Source organism: Microtus ochrogaster (genome assembly GCF_000317375.1).
Source record: "Microtus ochrogaster isolate Prairie Vole_2 chromosome 14 unlocalized genomic scaffold, MicOch1.0 chr14_random_2, whole genome shotgun sequence".
Lineage (NCBI taxonomy): Eukaryota > Metazoa > Chordata > Mammalia > Rodentia > Cricetidae > Microtus > Microtus ochrogaster.
This window is the reverse complement of record NW_004949097.1, coordinates 4,744,106-4,749,105: the sequence shown is the minus strand read 5'-3', so window position 1 is coordinate 4,749,105 and position 5,000 is coordinate 4,744,106. Positions and strand designations below refer to the sequence as shown.

The window sequence follows — 5,000 nt, the reverse complement described above, 5'->3', positions numbered from 1 at the left end:
CAACCTTTTTTTGTTATGTGATTCTTTTAGAGGCAAAGAATTGGTAACAAGAAGAAGTTTGTTTTTATCTTGTTTGTGTTTATTACTTCCCCATCTCTTGGCTTCTTCTCTGGAACCCTAAGCATAGTCTCTACACACCCTTAGCTACCTCCAATATCCTTGAGGGGGAAGCCAAATGAAGCTAATAATTAAACAATTACCAGCATTGCAAAGACAACAAAAGAAAGAACATTGCACAGAAGTCTAGAAGGCTAAGTTGTAGTTTGGGCCCTGCTACAAATTGGCTGTGCACTCTTAAGCTAATTGCATCATCTCTCCGAAACCAGTTTCCTGATTTGTAACACGTGATTAACCAATTTCAAAACTCTTTCCAACTAAAAGTATAATAACTCCTTCACTTTTTCTTTACTGAAAATTATACTCTCCGTTGGGTGTTATTCTGCATCTACAACCTGTTTTTCATAGGTAATGCCGAACTTAGAATACCGTAGATATGCCTACCAGGATCAGGCATGCTGGTGCTCACAGTTAATCTCAGTATATTGGAGGTACTGGAATGCAGATTTCTGTAAGTTCAAGATGAGTCTGGCCTACTTATCATGTTTAAAGACAACTGAAACTACATAGTGAAACCCTCAAACAGCAAACAAACAAACACAAAAACAACAAAACTGTGCATATCAAAACTAGAGGTATTCAAATTGTAAGACCCTTGCTGGAGTTTAGAGCATGTCTAGTATCTGTAAGAAAATGTCCACAGAGTGTATCACCAATAAATTTTGCTTTACATTCTCAATTTATGTAACTTTCTTGTAGTGATAAGAGCGGCGGGTCTGTATCCCCGGCACCCAGCTGCCCACATGGCTAGCTTATGCCCCGAAATAATTACACGGAAACTGTATTCTTTTAAACACTGCCTGGCCCATTAGTTCCATCCTTGGAGAATCACGGTGACTGCCTGACTCAACTTCTTTCTCCCAGCATTCTGCTTTGTTTACTCCACCCACTTAAGGGTTGGCCTATCAAATGGGCCTAGGCAGTTTCTTTATTAATTAACCAATGAAAGCAACAGACAAATGACTATGACCCTCCTCCATCATTTTCTCTGAAAAGTCCTGTTTTATTCAAAGTCTCTTCATGAGGCCCTATGAAATAATAAGATATGATGTCTGTGGTGAAAACAGATTCAAATTCTGGCCCCATCATATATTCCGTAAATTATTGGCTTTGTAATTCTTCAGTGTGTTATGTAACCTTTCAAAACTGCTACAGTTTTATGTCAATAAAATAAAATCAGATATTTGTCTTACAAAGTCTAGAGGTTAAATAAAGTAATTTTTACCAAGCACTGAATGCATTTTTAAAAGCTCATTCCTTATCTATAAATTTCCCTGTCCAAATTATACCCCAGTGTCCTAATATTTCTATAAAATATATAACACAATAGTGTTACTTGCCAAATTTAGATGTCGAGAATATTTTCTAATATAACTTATTGTTTTACCTAGACAATAACCCAGGAGCCATCTTGTGTCAGATTCTCCCCAACAAATGTTTTATATCATCAAAGACATTAGTTTTAGGTGATACTTAGCCAACAATAAACTAAGAAGTTCACATGTTATCTTTTATAAAAATGTGGACACACACACACAAATATCCATACATACATCCAAACATAGTTCTTTGCACGTAAACATGTGCACACACATTTTCAAAGAGTGTTAGCCATAACGGTAAAATACCTCTGTTCATTTGACAGGTTGATTCAGTGATGGCAGGAGCAATGAGAGCTGTCTTTAAGAAACCACCTTGTTAACTGTTCTACTTAAGAAAAACTTTCATATTTTTAGAAAAAAAATTTAAAATGAGAAAGTACTCCAACCATTACTATTCTAATAAAAATTGTATTCTAGCATATAGTCACTCACGATTTTTCCCTATAAATGTGTGGCAGATTATACATAACTTCTATATATTATACTGATATTTAGTCAGATTAAAAAATAGGAAGAGGACTCTCCCACATGATGGTAACTTCCTGTAATTTCATCACTCAGGAAGTGGGAGCAGGAAGATCCAGTTATGTGTAAGCCTGAAGGATATGGTGGGACTCTTATCTATTAATGATGGAGGAGGGTCATCTTTCTGTCTGTTGTTTCATTGGTTAAGTAATAAAGAAACTGCTTGGCCTCTGATAGGACAGAAAATTAGGTAGGCGGAGTAGTCAGAACAGAATGCTGGGAGAAAGAAGCTGAGTCAGTGAGTCGCCATGATTCTCCCACTGCAGACAGATGCAGGTTAAGATCTTTCCTGGTAAGCCAGCTCGTGGTGCTACACAGAATATTAGAAATGGGTTAGATCAATATGTAAGAGCTAGCCAATAAGAGGCTGGAACTAATGGGCCAGGCAGTGTTTAAAAGAATACAGTTTCCGTGTAATTATTTCGGGTAAAGCTAGCCGAGTAGCGGGACGCAGCCCACCGCTCTTATTACAACATGTTAATAGTAATAGTCACAGTTGTCGTAGTAGTAAGAGAAATAAGTCATGAAGCTGGGAAGGCATTGGGAAGGTGAGGCGTGTCTGGGAGGAGTTAAAGAGATGAGTGTACTGCCTATGATCAGAATGAGTTAATAAAATACCATGTTAATCGAGTTAACAGGGAAGGGTCTTAATGTATGGCCCTTGAACTCTTTCATTTCGTCTCAACTATTTATTTATCTTCATTCTGGCTGTTAAAATTTCTTTTAACATATTTTACATTCCCTTTTATCATCAAGTATTAAGTCTACATTGTGTGGTCTGATGCTTTGGTCATTTCTATAGTCCATTTTATATCATCAATCAAGCAGACAAATATTCAAATCAGTGTCAGGGAAAGTTCACAGGAGTGTAATTAGTTAGTCAAAGAATACAATGGTTTGAAAGCTTAGGGTAAATATTGACCAAATGATCTTGATAAAAGTTGTCCTATGTTTCCCACACCAAGTTTCCTCATGATCTCACAAATTTACCCTAACACTTGGGGCTTATTATTTAGAAAGAAATTCTTGTCACCTTCAGAGATAAAAGCTACTACCTGATTATAATTTTTAATTGGTGTTTATTTGCTGACTTGTAGCCCTTCAAATTTTTCTACTCTGGGAACTGTTCATGCCCTATGTCCATTTGCCTACCAGGTCAGGCGTCCATATTTTATCTGTGTCCTGCACTGACAATGAAAGCATCGTTCAAGCACTAAACTCAGCCTGAATCCCATTATGATACAAAGTAATTGAAGGTGGTTAATGCTGTTTACAAATCATAGATCAGTTTTATTTCATCATGGAAATAAAAAGTTACATTCACAATTAAGTCTGTCTGCTCAGTAGAACTCAGTCAAGTAAGACAAGCGCTCCTAAATTTTGACTCTAAAAATGGCTTGCATTATTATGGTCGCCAAGCACTATCCCAACCTCATTACCAAAGCACCTAATACATTTCTATGTCTGCTTCATTTATTACCTGCCGTAAAGTGGCTGCATATCTTTAACACTGGCTATGCACAATTAGCAATCGGTGATTGTCTTGTCGCTGTGGTCCTTGCAAGACAAACTTCCTCGATGCAGAAAGTCAGCTCATCTTCATCAGTCAGGCAGCGCACACAGACGTGGTCACCCTGAATACAGATGGGTCTCAAGGTAGGAGATGCCCCTCTTCTACTGAATGTTGCTGTGGAGACATATCCAGTGTGGCCAGGTCCAGACGAAGCCTTGCAAAGCCTTGTCGCAACACTCAGTAGGAAGACCAAAATTATTTCCAAATATTAAAAAAAAAAACAACAGTAAAATAGGGGCTGGGGAAAATTCTCATCAAGTGAAGGTCAAGTGATTACTGCAACAGCAAGAAGACCCGAGTCAGATACACAGCACAAATCTAAAAGTCCAGGCTAGTGGTCGTATGCCTATAATCTAAGTGTTGGGGACACAGGAATAGGCAGTTCCAGGAAGCTTGTTTACTTGGCCATTTAGCTGAACATGCAAACATGCAAATTCAGTGGGAGACTATCTTAAAAGTCAAGAAGGTTCAGTCAGATGGCTGAGTAAATAAAACACTTGCCACCACCTTGGAGAATCTGACTGTGATTCTGGAAATCCACAGTGTAGGACCGGCACCCTGACACTACACTCTATCCACAGTGTAGAACCGACTGATTCTTTTACATTGTCCTCTGAGCTCTACACATAGTGTAATACTTGCATAGCAACCCCCTAACAAAAAAAGACTCCCAATTCTTGTTTCATGAAATTGAAAGAATATTCCAAGGATTTCTTGATAATAGCAATAATAAATGAGGGGGCGTGCACTAGAGGACACCCAGTGTCTTCTTCTGGCCTCCACAGATATTTGTGCATCAGTAAATGAACACCTCTGCACATACACAACATAATATATATGCACATGAACACGTGTACATGCATGAATATTCATGTGCATACACCACACAGAGAAACAGAAAGCAGTAATGATAGTATGTGCAGGGCTATGCCTTTTCTAGCAACACTGCAGGTCCTGTATTTTAACTATCAAAATATTGCCCTTTAAAACGTAAGAAAACTGGGGAAGATCTTTCTGGAACTTATTTTATGATAATTTAATTTTCATTTGGAATTGAAAAAAATCTCTATACTAGGTTAATTTATTAAGGGCTGAAAAGTTCCTCCGCAGAAAACTAAATAATGATGTATCTAGTTTTTCCCTGTCCTGCCAGCAAACTACCAAATTTTGACACACAGATTTCTTATTAATTATGAAAGCTCAGTTGATAGTTTAGGCTTGTTTCTAATTAATTCTTTTTAACTTAAATTAACCTGTATCTTTTAACCTACCTTGTTTTTACATGACTTGGTTACCTTTACTTTGTAAAGCCCATGCTGCTTACTCTGCACAACACACAAACAAACACAAACACACACAGAGAGAGAGAGAGAGAGAGAGAGAGAGAGAGAGAGAGAGAGAGA

General features: G+C 37.8%; 1 protein-coding gene across 6 annotated transcripts in view; it reads left to right on the top strand.

Moving 5' to 3' along the window:
- The window catches only part of Lmo3 (LIM domain only 3), a 62,014-nt gene that overhangs the window by 48,093 nt on the left and 8,921 nt on the right, over positions 1-5,000 (top strand). The gene's annotated exons all lie outside the window — the stretch shown is intronic.